Source organism: Trachurus japonicus, chromosome 10, assembly GCF_045865225.1.
Source record: "Trachurus japonicus isolate A0001 chromosome 10, Traja_1.0".
In the NCBI taxonomy this organism is placed as follows: domain Eukaryota; kingdom Metazoa; phylum Chordata; class Actinopteri; order Carangiformes; family Carangidae; genus Trachurus; species Trachurus japonicus.
The window spans coordinates 15,321,914-15,338,404 of NC_140916.1; the positions used below are offsets into that span (position 1 = coordinate 15,321,914).

Sequence of the window (16,491 nt, forward strand, 5' to 3'; positions counted from 1 at the left end):
CCTAATTTTATAATTTCTATAAGCCCAACGCTATATTTGCAAATTTTCCGCAAACTAATGAACCGTCTGTAAACGCAAGTTATTCTCACACACGGTTCTATATCCTGTGTTTAAAGGTGTCGCCTCTGGAGCTGGGCAGGGCTTTATCGCATGTGTTCTTTAAATTAATTTGTGTTAGATCTCCGTCGTGTGCTTAAATATGATGATCCTTTCGGGTTTGAGTTTTCATATAAGTGCGCCATGAATGCGCATGTTTTTTTTTGTTTTGTTTTTTTGGGGGGATACAGGTGTATAAGACGAGCACATACAGGTGTATGTGCCGCAAAACGACGCGCATTCTGAATGATGCACGTCCCCGTGTTTCATTTTGCTTCCTCTCTGATCTTGTACCTTATTGATTGGTATATTTTCACTCGTTTTTCTATCTCTGTCTTTCTGTCTATGTGTCTGTCTCTCTCTCTCCCCCCTCCCTCTCTCCCTCTCACTCACACACACACCTTTGAAGAGTCTTACCTTGAATATAAGCTAGCTGCAAACACAAATCTGACCAAATTATCCTCAAAATATTGTTTTGTCCCAATAGGCTACTAATATCTTAGCAGTCATTCATTAATCCAGTCACTATTTTATTATTTATTTTATTTTTATTTACCTATAAAGGAAAAATTCTGAGCTCTTCACTTTGAGTCTAAATCAATAGATTTGATGGATCTCACTGTTAACTGACACATAGATGGGTTGACAGATCTGTGTCATTCTGTTTCATCTGGCCAGTGATAAATGTTGAAATAAGTTGTTTTAAAAAGAAGAAGCTTTTAAAAAAAAGTGATGTGAGTTTTAAAAAGTGATGTGAGTCCTACTTTTTTTTGGATGCACACTCTTTTTTTTGAGGCTTCATTTACCCAAGTCACAGCTTTGTTGACATATTTGTTCATGTTTGCTTGGTTTTTGTATTGTGGAATGTAAATTTCAACAAGCACCTCATTATTTTAGAGAAACGCACAGAGTAAGTTTGTTTTCGAAAGCCTGCCTCCTTCTCGACAGAGTTTGAATTCAGTTTCACTCTTGATCGCTCTGCAGAGGCTGAACTCATGTGTAGTGACTTAATATTGTCATACAGCTCATTCTTAGTTTACACTCCTACATCAGAAATGAGTATGACCCCCCTCTCTAACAATAGTCCCGTCTTGAACAGGGTGAAGCACAGTTAATGATGCATTTAATGTTGTGTAGTTCAAGGTGATGTTACACAGTAAGTGTCTGTCCTCATCCTGCTCAGGAAACTATACTGCATTAGCTTGATTATTGTCGAGGTCAAATGGGTCACAATTATGAAGACTGATCCGCTGCCTCTAGCAAAGCTTTATACTTTGTACTTGTATGTATGGATGTCAGCATTTTATACCATTAAACATAAGAATAATGTCTGGCATTATATATGCCAATTTACTTCACCCATATCAAAGGGAAATCAGGTCAAAGGGCACTAATTTTACATTTCTTTGAAATATGTGCTTACAGTGATCTGACAGCTGACTACCCGTAATAAGGACGTTCTTTATTCCAGGAGGCTTCATGGAGGGGCATTTGTCTGGATGGCCACGAAAATACATGAGGTGAATGCTCCAAGTCTGTATGAGAAGATATCTTCCTTTCAGTCTCAGTCATATTAATTCACTTAAAGTTGTGTAAAAGTTCAGAGGGTTTTGGTTTTGGTTCTGATAATAAGTCACTTATCTTTTGTTTTGTTGCAACATCTATCTTCAACATTTTTGCATGTGGAAAAATACAAAAATACCTAAAAACGGTTTTAATTCTCTGTCATATTTATATGTAAAGCATTCAAAATAAGCAACTACACTTTAAGTGCAATTGTTCTCGAGATGGTGGAACGCTGTGATAAACTTGTTTATACGCTCTGTGTGCTGGTTAGAAGTGTATGTTACACACATTGCTCATGGGGATACATCTTTAGGGAGAGTCAGATATTTTGGATGATGCATTTTGCAAATCCCTCTCGAGTTTGACCGCAGTAAATCTTCATTTTTATCTCTCCATAAGCCCTCTTTCTGACGATCATCTTAAAGTTTCACTGCTGGATTTCAATTCTGACAACAGTCAGTTGGAACTGTGTGAGAGAGATACTTTTTTTTATATTGAGTTGTGAATGTGCACCAAGAAGAAAAGGCCTGCTGTCTCCTTACTCAGGATTTAAAAACAATAATTTTCATGAAAATTGAACATTTGTGGTAAGTAGTAGCTATGATATGGTCTAAGAGAGTCCATTTCAAGTGGTTGATGTCAATTGTGAAGTGCTTCTTTCTTCAAGTAAATTGAGGTGAACTGGGTTGGCTTTGATCAGCGTACTTTAATGATGTGATGACTGAAATTCATGAGATAATTTTCGCTGGTGGTCGTAACCTTATCAATAGCTCACGTGAAATGCTTTTGGTGTTACTGTAGTATCAAGATATTCTGTATTTCTTCCTCAGAGCTCATCTCAATTTCATCTAAACCCCAACTATTATATGCACTGCCACATTCTGCCCTTTTTCGCTGTTACTTTCTAAAAATAGTGGAGGTGATGTCTAAAACGCAGTGGAGGTGATCAAACATAATTCTTTGCTCAAAGAAGCATCTGTGTTTGTATATGGAAAACTGTTTTTTCAATTGTAGTTTGTGGACATGTATAAAGCCAGAAGGTAACAGCCTCAGCTGTAAATTTCTCCGACTACCGTACGTAGCCCTGCCAGCGTGTATTCTGACCAAGCCGTGGTAATATTCCATAATCATTGAACCCTGCCACACCCTTCCCCCCAGTAATCACAACTGATTAGACCTCCGCTTCCCAGTTTGCCACTTGTCCGCCGCCATCTTTACTCTTGGACTCTCTGCCTAGCAACAAGCGCAGACACCATTTTGGACAGGGTATACACAGTGTACATAAATTTAATGTAAATAAATCCATTTCACCTTGAGATCCATTGAATTGCCATCTTGCTCCCGCCCCCCTCCTGGGTCGATGTTATGCCATACTTGGGTTGAGCTCCAGCTGCGTACCAGAGGGTGGGCTGCTTTGTCACACCAGGTCTTTGGTTTTATGCATCATCATAACCATGTATGACATCTTGCGTAACTTACACTGCGCAGCTCCCATATTTTTCCAAGTATGGTTTAGCAGCACCAGCTCAGTGGAGAGGCTGTGTCAGCGTTGACTCTGACTGACAAAGTGTGGTTTTAATTGGATCTCTGGCTTTTCCCCATCCTCCCCAGGTCAAGCCAGTGGTGCTGTTGCTCCCCAACTTGCTTTCTTTTTATCCACCCCACTCTGCCCCACCCCACCCTCTTTTTTTCAAACCAGGTCCTCTTGTTCCTCTGTCTCATCTATCTCTATCCCTGCAGCTCCTGGCTATCTTCACCCTCTATGGCTCCTTCATGATGGCCCCCTAATCTCTGCCAGTGTAGCTCCATGGTAAGTAGGTGTCCTCTGCCAGATTCTCCCCCAGACATGCATGAAACTTGACTCATATAGCTGCTTTTTCCTTACACTGCCCCTCTCTCCATGGAAAATTGCAACCCAACCCCAAATGGTAAACTGGCTGCAGCCACACTGCTGCCTTCATTTATTTATTTATCTATTTATTTTTATGTTATATTTGCTCTCCATCTGGAGAATGGTTGCTACTGCGGGGGTTGGCACCCAGGCATCAATGATGCTAACAATACATAATGAGGGCAATTGAAACAATGAAGAGAGATTGATTTTAACGTAAAAGACTGAACAATATATAATACAACTATCAATAAGATGAAACAGTGCAGTGAAATGAGCATGTACCTCGTGTCACTTGTTCTTCTCGGCGAACATTAGTAATGTAATCTGTTTCATGTCTAAGCCTGTGTTAATTTGACAGCTTGACAATTAATAAGCCTTTAAAACACACCAGGCAGAAGCAGGCTCTTATGTAAGACAATGCAATAATTCTGATTATATGCACATCTATTTACAAACCATAAAGTGCTAAATAAGAATGTAGAGTCCCCAGTGCTGGGCTCTTGTGATTTGACCAGACTGATCCTTTAGAGTTTTCCTTATCGTCTGCACTGCAGTTTTCTGATTTCAGTGGTGCCAGCCCCCTGTGTAGTCCAGCGTGTACCAGGGCTTATTAAACTAGGCTCCTATTCACTCTTCCCAACGGTCGCTCCACTGTCAACTTAAGCCCAAGCCCCTGGAACACTCAGCTCTCCGACTATTGTTGGCAGATTTCGCCAAAAAATGAGTAACGCTCAACAGCCGATATGCAGCAGGATAGAGAGAAAGGCCCCGCCTATCCTCATATCTGATGCATATTTGTCTTTTGATGAATTGCAATTTGCCCCTGTGGATGGTTCTTAAAAAGATGTCTTTTTTCCCCCCTTTTTTTCATTTATTATCCATGCCTTACATAACAGATATTTTTGACAGTTTCTGATGAGCCAGTTTCTGAGAAATCACGGAGACTTTAATGGTCTCCTATGAGCTGGTAAACTCTGGAGGTTACCATATGACTGACAATGATAATATCATGCACAGAATAAACAACAAACCAAAAGCAAAAGTTTTTTTCAGATATGGCCTGCAGTATTTGTTGTGGTCTGTTGCAATAGAAAAGGAAAGTAAATATATATATTTTTAAATTCCACATCTTTTTAAAAAATCATACTTCCAAGGTTTTTTTGGGGGGAGTAAGACTAGGTTGTATGGGGTGAGCCAACCTTTGAAGATCTTTCAGCTCCTGCAAGCTCCAGGCCTATGAGATGCAATGCCATCCTTTTAAGGGAATGACCATAACTTTGGTTCCCTTGCTTCTAATCCCTCCTCCAGACCCCTTGTCATCAGAGATCAACCAGGCTGAGCCTTAATGTCCTCCACTTGCTGGCAAGGGCAGCTGGTAGCTTTCATGTAAGTGAAGAGTCAGATGAATATGCTTAAATCTGCACGTTGGAGCAGGAATTGATGCCTTTATCTTCAACTGTACTTCTTAGCACTTCTACAGTATACGATTTTTGAGAAATGATCAGTTACGTTTCAGAGCCTTTGCTTAATGATTCAGATTTTACAGAATGCATTTGAAGCGTTTGCTAGAAAATTTTACAAAGGCTTTGATCACAACGCCTAAAGAGCGCAATGCTTAGATTTTACAAAAACAGTGCAAAGAGACCCTAATTGTCTGTTGTCTTTGCTGTCTCTCAAAACCATCACTTTTCATTAGGAACAATTCAGTTCTGTTGTGAGATACAGCATTTGAATACTTTTTGTATGTTCTCAAATCTCTGTTGTTTGAGGTTTAACTTAAAAAAGGGATCAGATTGATCACGGTCCAGGATGTTTCAAAGCAGTGTGTAATCACGAGTGTTTAATTTTATCTGTTGCAGTATGCATTGCAAGGCGGCTGTGTAATCAAGCCTGTGAACTCAACATCTGAAGGAAGGATTCTGTTTCTGATCACATCCCTATTGAAGTCCATCCATTCACTGAACATGGATGTGTTGACTCGCTCAAGCATGCACTCCTTGGTATGTGACCATCAAATTAATATGTACTTGACATGATGCCGGTATGTAGTTTTCAGCCAATGTCTAGTGCTCGTAGCGGTACCGGGGGGCCCATGAGGCCACATTTTCGAAAGCTGTAAGTGGGGACTCATGGCGATCTCGCTGTTAACCTTCAGCGTTACAAGAACACCCCAGGGCCTAACTCTACAATGATGGATGTAGGGTGGCAAGGGTTAGGGGGCCCCTCGCACAACCCAGGAATTCCCCTTGGGCCTTTTCAATTACAGTTAGACCAAGCTCCGCACTGTGATGATATGTTGCTTTAAGGCTGTGACATTAATGGAGGGGACAAATGTGATTTGGTGTGGTGCTGACCCTAAAGTGCACGAGACAGATAGAAGCACCAAGGCAACAGGAAGAAATGCTAGGTAACCCGCTCTTCATTTATTTACAGTCGTCAATAAAAAGATCCAAACAAACACAAAGTATCATTTAGGTCTCTCTGAAGTTAAGGACCTATCGATGGAAATAGTTTATCATTAGCCACAGACTACAGGGAGCACAAGGGGCATGAGAGAGAGTAATTAGCCACTAGTGCTGCTTTGAGGAGCCCAGGTAACGGATTTAAGAGTGGCGAAGGGGAAGTGATGGACTGTCCCTTCATCTTTTTGATGATCAATAAGGCGGCCTAACCTTGTGTTGGAAGTACACTATGATATGGTAATGGGATGTGCAACGTGTGTGTGTGTGTGTGTGTGCGCGCGTGCACGTGTGTATGCATGAGCACTTGCTACGGCGATTTTGTCCCAGGCCCGGTATCATGGCAGCATCACTGCAGATTTAAACCCAGTGAAGTTTGCATCTTTCCACCGATGACTTTCAAACAGAACGAGACAGAAGTGACTGCATCTATTTCAGTCCCCAGGGAATAATCCTGTGTTCTGGTATTTGGAAGAAGAAGCAGGGCATCAAAAATCCACCTCCTATGCAACAGCAGAGTGTTTCATATAGTTTCAAGTCCATTTTTAAAAGTGGAATACAGCGGAGTTAGTTAGCACTTGTCCTCAGTTCCACTCTGCCAGTATCTGCTGCATTGTGTGTATGGTTGTTGCTGCGAAAGTCATAGAATTCCTTCAGTTATGTAATTGACCGAATTAAGCAATGCATGTGTGTAACTGGGGTGTGTCTCAGAAATATTAATCTTGAACAAAACAGAACATATTCCCTTGGAAATGCAAAGCCGTCAGTATAACAAATACAAAATCCCCACGCTGCTTTGACAGATATCAGGTCAACACCCAAAACAAAATCTGATTTCTGAAAACAGTCGTGTTGTTAGTTGCCTGCAGAAACAGTGACGCTCTTGTTTAAAACTGTACAATATTTGAAACTTTTAGGTGCATCAACATAATGAGCCCCAACCATAAATGAATCATTACAAACTATTCATGTGTTGTATTTGACAAGTGCTATTATGATTACTTTAATGAAACACATAATTAACTGTGCTCTTTACAGTAACTTAATTCAGAATATTCCATGTCTGAGAGGCTATGAATAATGCCAGAGAGAGAGAGAGAGAGAGAGAGAAGACCAGCCTATCACAATGCAGCTGCACTGTAAGTAGAGAATTATGCTTTTTCTTCTACCATTTTTGTTCCTCTTTTACATTTAGTTGCTTTTATCAACACATGAAGTGAAGACCCCAGCCAGTTACACAAAGAGCACAGTGAACTCATGAGAAACCAGCATGGGCTGTTGGTAATACACACATGTGAACAAGATGCCAGGGGCAACATGGAGTCACTGACTAAATTATCTAAACACAATTTTTTATCCGCCTCCATATTAAAACAGGCTTTACTGTTGTCTTTTATCATATCACATATCACATCTCCCATATATCATAATCATATCATATGATATATCTCATATCATGCATGCTGCTCTTTCCATTGGTTCAGTCTGACATGTGGGCAGCCTGAACAAAGATGGAGACTAATAAATGTCTTTTATTGTCTCCTGAGAAAGCCATATGTTGGGGGTGGAGTAGTTGTGATTGTGTTTGCATGCGTGCGTGAGTGTGTGTGTGTGTCTCTCTCTCTCTAAAGTTAAAAATGAAACCTAGGCCACAGCAGCAGCAGCGTGGAGGACTGAAGTCCCCATGTATTCTAGCTCACAGATCACAGAAGTTATGAAAGACTGCTCTTTGATCATTTCCATTTCTAAAATAATTTTCCTTTGAACATTTCAAGTCACTCGTGCTTTTATTTATAAAGCCTATTTAGACAATCAAGGCGTTGAAAATAATTAGGCTAGCATGCAGACAAGTGTGGACATGTATTCCCTTTCAATCAGTTAAAACCAGCTCTGTTAATTAAAGTTCTGAGCTGTTACTCTGCCCAAATAATTTTCTTATTAGCTACTGCCTTCCTTAGATCTGTTGTCAGCAGAGTATATTCTCCTTTGGTTGCTCCTTTCTATTTTTTTTTTCTCACAGAAATCCCACTGACCCATATAGTTGATCTCATTTTTGAAGCGTATAATATAGATTCCGAGTTAAGAGAATGGAGGCTCTATTATTAGTCCCATTTGAGGTGCACAGCCTCCTTCTAGGTGCTGCTGTGTGTTGCTGAATTCCCTGAGTGAAGGCATTACCATCTCATTTGGGTAAGGGTGAGATTACCTCATGCAACCGAGCTGTTTCATCACAGAAAATGCAGGGGAGCTGAGCTGTCGCTGCTGACTGTTTATACAGGCTGCTGAAGGTAGAGACATTCAAGATACATTTCACAAATATCACACATGACAACTTGTGATGCCACCTTACTGATGTTTCCCATGAAAGGTCTCTCACTAACAACAACATCCTATTGATCCTCCGCACCATTTTAACAACCTTCTCGCACCCTCTCACACATACACACCTGAGTAGGTATGGATTGAAAATGTTAGCTGGTAGCAACCTAGCTCTCGCCAACACATCCTTTAGTGCGCGTGTCAATTAGGCCCAGTCATTGTGGGACTGGCCCTGGAGGAGTCCCGCGCAGGGAGAGAGTGATGAAAATCAGCAGTGTAAATAACGCTGCATCCCTCAGTGCTGAATTAATATGCAATACTTACATTTTTGTGCTGATTAAAAGGCTGTGGCACGTGATGAGCTATCAAAACAAGAAATACTACTTGGATTAAAATTCTGCTTTTAATTGGATAGATGAAAGGAGCAATTAGCTGCAGTTCAGTTAAAACCTTTTTTCCAAGTTAGCTCGTCCTCATTTATTGGAGAAAGGAGAAAATAATAATACATATTAACCATTCGTCCATTTCTTTCTTTTATTTTTGCAATTCTTTAAAATGTTTTGCAAAGAGGTTACAGGATGTATATAATCGCTGATGTCATGTATTGGATTAAATGACATTGAGAGGTGATTCAAATTTCTTTGTCCATCCTAATTACACAAATGACAGAATATCAGAGGCAATTTGCAGTCCATCACAACACCATCACTAACTATTACCTTAATGGCAAAACATATAATTTAATCAACATCTTTATGAACGTCTCAAAAAGAATGGAACATTATATTGTTGTTGTACCCAATAAAGTCACCACTGAGTAGATTTCTTAACTGTGAGTGTGGTTGTGGTGTCACATGGTGCTGTAGAGGCCAGATGGTCAAAAAAAATAGTGAATCCATTACAGTACATACCACTCAGTCACCAGTTTATGACATGAAACTAATGATACTGCAGTAACCCGTCACTTTAAATCCTCCTAACAATATAAATTTAATAAACTGTTAAAATTCACTATACTGTGTCTGTATGCAAATATGAGGAAATTTTAAATGTTATCTAGCTTACATTATTAGCCTGTAACTTATTAAGACGTTATCTGCTCATACATCACCCACAGAGAGAATTATTGCATTGATAAATACATTACCTAAAACTAATATTTGATTAGGAATGCATCATAGAGTGCTTTAATGTATTAAGGGTTAGAATACTGCTTTTGAATGTTAAACAGGGGACTTAAAGTGTTGCCAATGCAACTTAATGGTCATATTGGTGGCCGCAGGTTCAATTTATTGGGAGTCCTCAGCTTCCATCATTCTGGCTGGTGGATCGAAATAGAAATCCTACTTGGCATCTATCTGCTCAGTCTATGTATGTTAGATCTATGTTGTTCATTTGTAGCCATGAGATGAAGCTCACAGTTTCAAATGGATGATGTGGTAGCTGTTGCACTCAGATCTGCGCTGCAGTGTCAAAGGATATGTTTCCTGTTGTGGAAAGCGAGGGCAAGATGACCAGTAGTGTCGTTCTGTTATTGCACCGACCTTACTCATCAATCAGAAATCAAAGCTTTGACAGTTGCTAACATTAAAGGGTTGCTGCTGGCATGTCCTGTGCCAAGAGTCTTCTTTCTGCTGAGCATATTAATATACTGTAGGTCACAAGGAGGCTCATCACTGATCATGAAGGGGAGGATGGATACTCTTGAGCCATCCCCGGCATGGTTCCAGTCAATATTCATACTGGGATATAGAGTCATCAAACACAGTGCCGCAATGGGCCACTGAAATGATGGAAGTGGTTTGATGCCTTTTTTTTTGGCAAATCAACAAGGAATTTGTGGTTGTAGAAATTTTATTAAAATAAGATTGTCAGACAGTGAAAAAGTAAAACAGCACAGGTTTAATTGACATATTAGTTTCTGCACTGATGAAATAAATAAAATAACCTGAGTGAGTTTCCTCCTACACACAGGTTGTTTGTTGCAAAAGTAAAGCTTTACTTATTGTTGGTAGACTATTTGAATGCTGCCTGAAGGCCTGTAGACATGTTCTTATTCCAGACTGATTTAGGGTTTCAACTTCAGAAATGAATTAAAACAAAAAATAAAAAAGGGGGGTGGGGGGGGTCCCTTTTGGGATTTCAACTCAGATGAGATGTCTGTTTATCTGAAACAAGCAGCAGAACTTCAACCGAGCGTTTTCGCATTCAAATTGTGTTTTTAAAATCTCAAGGATGTCAGTTAACAATCAAGCTAACTGCTGTAACTCTCTTTGATCTACTGCTTTAACCACCCGTTAAAACCCCAGTAAGTCGAATGTAATTTGCACCAGACATTAGGAATTATTTACCTGTAATATTTTGTTTTTTCTTGCGGACGAGTGTGTGCTTGTTCAGCATTTTTAATGTTTTTCAAATATTAAGAAGTGAAATGTGTGCATGTGTGTAATTCAACATGAGAATATAAAGTGTGCATAGTGTGTTTGTTAGATATCTTTATTCACAGATTACGACTCTGTGCCACTGCCCATGCTGCTTATCAGAACTGAACAAGCAAAATCCATTCATCCTGAAAATATGTGGCACCGGAAAATCTACCGCACACTGCTGCTTCACAGCGTCACCGGTGACGAGTGCTATTTTTGCAAGGGGCGGCGTCTCTCAAAATTGAGATGGAGCCACATAACAAATCCCCAGTTAGACAAAATATGTGCAACATAACATGCATGTTTCATGATGTCAGCGACTCAGTGACAAGACATTCTGAGCTGGCACCATGCATGTCCCCAGCACTGCAGTTTGTGCCTTTACTAGCATTTAGAGTATCTTAATTCTTGTGCAGAGACTGTGATTTAGTCTTTTTTGTGTGTACCGGGACATGTTTATGGCTAATAGGCCTTTGTTAGTAGTACTCTATTTATTTAATACAATTGTAGTGTGAACAGAAGGAATAATAAACAGGCTGACTAAACATACGATTCTTCTTTTGGGCTGAGAAAACCCTGTGTAAGGACACAAAAGGGGGACGTTTCCACTGCGGAAAGTAAATTCTTTTGAAGTGGAACTAATCATCTGAGGGATGGTTCTCGTTGTCCTAACAACGCAGCTGAATTGGAATGAGCCTTCTTTTTTGTGGAAGATATGTTTTCTTTTTTTCATTCAGAACTGATGATGATAGTAGTTTCACGCCCTGTCCACCCACATTGTCCGTCCAAACTTCTTTGCAGATAAGTCTTTACTTGGAGGTGCCGAACACACGGCGGGTGACTCTTGGTCTGTGACGTCAGCCTCACTCCTCTGTCTCCCAGTCTTTACGCTTTTTAATGCCGTTAGAGTGAAAAGGGAATCTCACTGCAAATCCTCTCCAATAACAGTTCTTTCTTAGAGTGTGAAAAGATCAAGACTTTTAAACTACTCCTTTATCATAATGTACCAGTCACTCTGAGGATAAAGCTCTGTAATTTTTTAAAGTTTCAGTTTTAAATATATGTACAGTGTGCATAATGTTAATTTAAAAAATACATTTGAATAGTACTTGAAGTAAACAAATACATCGAAAAAAATACATCTCAAAATATGCCAGTATATTTTCTTAATGTAAAACATACACTGGGATGGAAGGCAAGATAATAAAATATTCTATAATATGTGGATTTATTGTTTGGTAATGTTTTTTTTATTTATTTTTTTATTGTAGAATACGTTGAATACAGCAATTAAAGCTGCTGTTACACGTCTACATGGGGATGTTTCTCTTTTATTTACATTTCTCTTGTGAAAAAATCAAAACGAGCGAATCTCCCTCTCTTCATATGTTGTAATAATCAGTCACCTCTTACAAATGTAGATCTGAATTGTGTTTTTTTTTCCAGACATTTATAGATTAGATGTGGTTAAAGGTGTAGAGAACATTTTTTTCCCTACATTTTTCATTTCACTTTCAAATTATAAACAGTTCTTAAGAAAATAAAATTAAGGACCTGTTTACACGTGCATGCTTTGCACTCTGATTGTCAATCAAATGATATGGTTTGAAATGAGGTCTGTGTGCAGCAAATTAAACTACTGTCTGTGGAAGCCCAGCCAGACTATTATGATAAATAATGTGAACCTCTCTCTCCATACATGTCCATATTACCTCCTCTATTAGGTAGTTAAAGATTGCATCAAAGTAAATGCAGGAGATAATGTTCTCCTGACTAAATATAGTACATGTCATTTACAAACCCAGTAAGCAATTATTGGCTGGAATGATGAGGTCTGTGATTCAAAGCGACAACTCCTTTGTCTAAAGCTGAGGGGATGTAACTATGTGTGCCAGCTTGTGTCCAGGGTCTCCTCCTTCGCCCCGAGGGAATTGAAAAAGGTAACTTTGGCCGTCTGACCTCAAACTGAGAGAATTCCAATCTCTTACCGTTACTAAATCTTTATCTTCACACAGGCTGTATAGCTTCGCCTCTGTTGAGTTATAAACTCTCAGCCTTTCTGCTAGTCCTATAGTCATCCAGCCGTTTTATTGTCTCAGTGGGGGTACAGGGTTCAGGCAGCAGTCATCCACAAAACAGAGGTGAACTGTTTGGCTACTGTGCTAACTTATCATTCTGACTTGTCGGGGCTTTGAGGCAGCACAAAACAAACACAGGGCGGATTCTTCGTTGTAAACTAGCTGTAGATTTTAGTGCACAGACAGATTGTCGTGCAAGTAAACAAAAGCTCTTGTTGCAAGTTTAATATATTCATTTCTTGATCACACAACACAGATAATCTATAATTTGAAAGTTTAATTGTGTAAATTTAAATTGGAATTGAAATGTTTGCATCAATTATCAATCGAATATAAATGAATCTTGAATTAGGATTTCACTTTAATTAGATGTTTTTGTCAGACCCTGTGACTTTAGAGCCACTTTCTTTTTTTTACCATTTGTACTTTTTCATGTTAAGCTTTTCTGCTGTATTTCATTATATATACAAACCCGTGATGGCTACACAAGTCTTTATTATTTATAAATTCTCTCATTGATGATTTATTAACTGTGATATTGCACTTTGTGGTGAATGACACCCAAAAGAACAATAGGTTTCAAATTTTTATTAGGTTTTAAAATAGTAAGGTCCTGGGAAAGAGTGTCTTGGATATTTTAAATCAAACATTCTCTCAACTTTCCAGAATAGCAGCCTGTTGGCGATGAAGTCATGAATCTAGCTCAAGATTTGGCAAACAAATTATGAGCCACTATGAGTCTGTGTTGATAACTATAGTGAAGTATTTGTGCTAGTGAGAGGCAGGTGGCAGCCAAAAAGGACAAAGTCAGCCTCAGTCAAAAAAAAAAAAAAGAGAGAGAAAAGAAAAGACTTGTGCTCAGCAGTCAAAAAATCCACATGATGTTCAGTTAATGCAGAAGCTCCTCACACACCAATTAAAGTGTATTTAGGCTGCTGATGCAGGATTTGGCAGCAGTGTGTTCACAGTGATGTCACGTAGGGGAGGATCTTGCAGTGACAGGAGAAGACAACTCTGTCCCGCTCAGCTCAAAACAATAACAGCAGGATTTTTCTTGATTTTTTTTTTTTTTTTTTCCGTGGTGAAACAAATGTTTGGATGTTGTTGTTTGGTCTCGTCACTGTCTGCCTGCTGTACCCTGCATCTTCTCTGCCGAGGCTTCACTAGCATGCGCACTATTACTGAGTGGAGCATGTTAAAGCAGGACACAGCAGATAAGCTCATGGCCCACTTGAATGTAGGCAATTTTGTTCAGTTCCTTGTGGTTAGAAGAAATTCAGCCCTTTAGAGGATACGAACTTAAACTCCTACAGGATGATTCTCATTTCTTCTTTTCAGATAGAAACTGCTTCTTTAAAAGTCACTGAAAGCACACTGTATCCTCAACATGGCTGAGTAGGAAATTCAACACAGCTAGCTATAGCCATGTCCAGGAACACGCTCTCTTAACTGTGTAATCAATCAGATGTGTTGTATTATCTTCGGCTTGCTAGTATTTTTTTTTTTTGTCATTTTTACATGTCAAGCGGTCGCTGGTTGCCATTGTCATCATGGCAGACTGGGACCCGGGGAGAGGACGCCAGCGCTGTGCCAGTTGGCTCAAGTAGTGAAAACACAAGGCAGACACAGCACGATTCTAATCTTCATCGTTCCAGACATGAAGGTCATTTTTGTGGCGATTGCAGGTTTTTTTTTTCTGTGTCCCATCAGCCACAAGACAAATTCCGTACACCACATTATGTATGGATCAATAAAACTACCTACAGCAGATCATACCTTGCGTGGCTATGTGACATGTTCTTGTTGAACACCCCTTTTTTTTGCCCTGGTATACTATTAAAATGTTGCTTTTCCTCTTAGAATAAGTTAAAATGAATAAATGAATGTGAAGATATTCATATGTAGTTATGTAACAGTGGGTGAGCCGGGGCCACTCTGGTGATCAAGTAAACAAGAATAGCATAAATCTATTAGGATGCAAGCCACCATCGGTAATGGTACACAGATAATTGCAAATCATACTTGTAATATTTCTGCTGCATTTCTCCTGGTGTTATCTGCCCATAGTAGGAGTTTGGATTCACAAGAGGCTCATAATGGTTGTTTATTTAATGAGAGCTGTTCCCATATTCTGTTAAAAACCAGACAAAAGCTGCTTTGCTCTTTGTTGTGCTGCATTCACTGTAGCATGAAACAAATAACAAGCTTGTGTACCTTAAGTTATTGTATATAGCTTTATCAGTTTTCACGCTGCTCTCCAGCCTGTGGACCCATCCTCCTGGCGGTGCTTTGCTCGGTAGACAATAGTCCTGCAAATATCAGGGGCCAAGTCATTATCTTCTGCTCAGCAGGTGTAGACATTATTGGAGTGTTGAACTAATGATATGTAATGAGCTCTCTGTGACACATGTCTAGCCACCCTTACTATCATGGGGCCCATTAATAGATAACAGCATTGTAATTGGCTTCGTTGGGAAGCCAAACCTGAGCTTATGAATATATCAAACTATATTTAAGTTGGTGTTTACGCACTGCGTGCATTTTCACATGCTGTGTGTTCCCGCACTGGGCAGAAAAGTGTCTTAATCTTTCTTTTATGGCTGTTTGGTTAATTTAGCTTGTGCAGCAACACGGCAATGCTCGCATACTATCAATGCATATACTATGCATAGTGCACACACTACTGACAAATGCCCTTTCAAAGCGTGCACATGTACAATTGTCTGTGCCTACTTTCCTTTTTTAAACAAACACCAAGAAAATTATTCCATGACAGAGAAGGGATGAATCATTGTTTGTTGTGTTTTCATTGTAGTCGGCAGCCTAAATTGAAAGCCCAGGACACAAATACATGGCTGTCTTAAAAATTTATATTGGAAATGGTTTTGATGTTGTACCCCACCGCAAACACTTTCAGGCTTCTGCAGGTCTCCTAGCAACGGCAAACAAAGGCAGGACCCATCTCAAGTTTCCCGTGGAGCGGCCAGTCCGGCGTGCCTTTGATCTTGACTGGGAAAATAGCTGAGTGGGCACTACTCGCATTTGTCTTTCATTTACTCCAGCCCCCCTGCCCCCCTCCCAAAATGTTCCCTGAAACAGCCAAATCTTCATCTGTCCCCAGCAACCAATACAGCTCCTGGATAATCAACCATAGCAAAGGAAGTCAGTGAAGCACCACAAAGTTTAGTTGAAATTGGACGGTCTTTTTTGTTTGTTTTGTTTTTTTGTTGAGGGACATGGTTTCTACCTTTAGCAGGCTATCATTTGTGGCTCTTCTGTACCGGAGAATGAGTGTGTAAAACAAAATGGCATGTTATCCTTTGTCTCTATTGTTTCAAAGTTGTCTTACTGCGAAATATATCAACCTGTGTCCCGGGACGTTAAAATAAAAGCCTTAATAAGTTAACCCTTCCCTTGGAAGTGTTTTCAAGCGGCATGAACTAGAACTAAACTGAAAGTACTATTTGTATTCCATAAAAGTCCCAATGCCCAGAGAAAATGGGGCACACATTGGAGTCGATGTGTATTTTGAAAGTCATGGGGCTACTACGGAGTGCTCCCATTTAAGATCTCCATTAAAAAATCTAGGTTGCACACAGAAGAAAAGTATTTAGAGCTCAATTCTCAGTGTTTAATATGCTTTCGAAGTAGGT

General features: G+C 39.7%; 1 long non-coding RNA gene across 8 annotated transcripts in view; it reads left to right on the forward strand.

The window, feature by feature from the left end:
- Positions 1–16,491, forward strand: part of LOC146979576 (uncharacterized) — an 82,290-nt gene that overhangs the window by 56,733 nt on the left and 9,066 nt on the right. For 3 of the 8 annotated variants that reach the window (XR_015036891.1, XR_015036889.1, XR_015036892.1), the window contains 4 exons: positions 3,403–3,472; positions 4,865–4,942; positions 5,416–5,556; positions 7,054–7,154. This is a non-coding gene — a long non-coding RNA (uncharacterized LOC146979576). Of the gene's footprint in view, positions 1–1,521; positions 1,617–3,402; positions 3,473–4,864; positions 4,943–5,415; positions 5,557–7,053; positions 7,155–16,491 lie in introns of all 8 variants that reach the window. The other 5 variants (XR_015036888.1, XR_015036887.1, XR_015036893.1 and 2 more) reach the window with 3 other exon arrangements.